The sequence below is a fragment of the Nicotiana attenuata genome, chromosome 6 (assembly GCF_001879085.1).
Source record: "Nicotiana attenuata strain UT chromosome 6, NIATTr2, whole genome shotgun sequence".
Taxonomy (NCBI): Eukaryota; Viridiplantae; Streptophyta; class Magnoliopsida; order Solanales; family Solanaceae; genus Nicotiana; species Nicotiana attenuata.
In genome coordinates this window covers 5,285,534-5,286,212 of record NC_031994.1, presented here as the reverse complement: position 1 = coordinate 5,286,212, position 679 = coordinate 5,285,534, and positions in this window count along the sequence as shown.

Below are 679 nucleotides of genomic sequence, written 5' to 3'. Positions count from 1 at the left end.
GGGGGGGGGGGTGAGGAAGAAGAGGAAGTGGCCGTTATAGAAATTTCAAAAATGGAGAGGGCGGTATTAATAATTGTATATTTGAAGTTTGAATTTGGAGATTCAAGTGGCGACAGGAAAGATAGATATAACGGGCTAACGGCTACGGCAAATTAATTTTGAGGTGTAAAAAGTAACTTTTTTACTGGCCATTACTTGGCAAAAATTAAGCTGAAATTGGACTTACTATACCCGAAAAAAGAAAAAGAAAAATTGTTACTCCTTCTCTTTAAAAAATAATGACTTCTATCTATATAGAATAGGAGAAGCGAAAGCACTACATTAAGACAAGTGTCTTAACCACAAAAAGCTAAGTGGCATTATTAAGAATAAATAAACTACTTTTTTAACTAATTTTTTTTGAATTTTAAATTTTGAATTAATTGTTTACACTACTTGAATTAATAAATATAGATATCTTATAATATCAATAAAAATAAAAATACAAAAATATATTCTACTCATTCAAATTGGAGTTTTAAAATTATCTTACAATAAATAATTCCAAAATTACACATTTTAGTAATTATTAAAAATAATAGTATGTTTTTTATAAAAATAATAAAAAGGCATATCTCTTTATACTTTTGATGAATTCAAAATTATAATTTAGTAAAAAAATTATATTGCTTAAATTTTC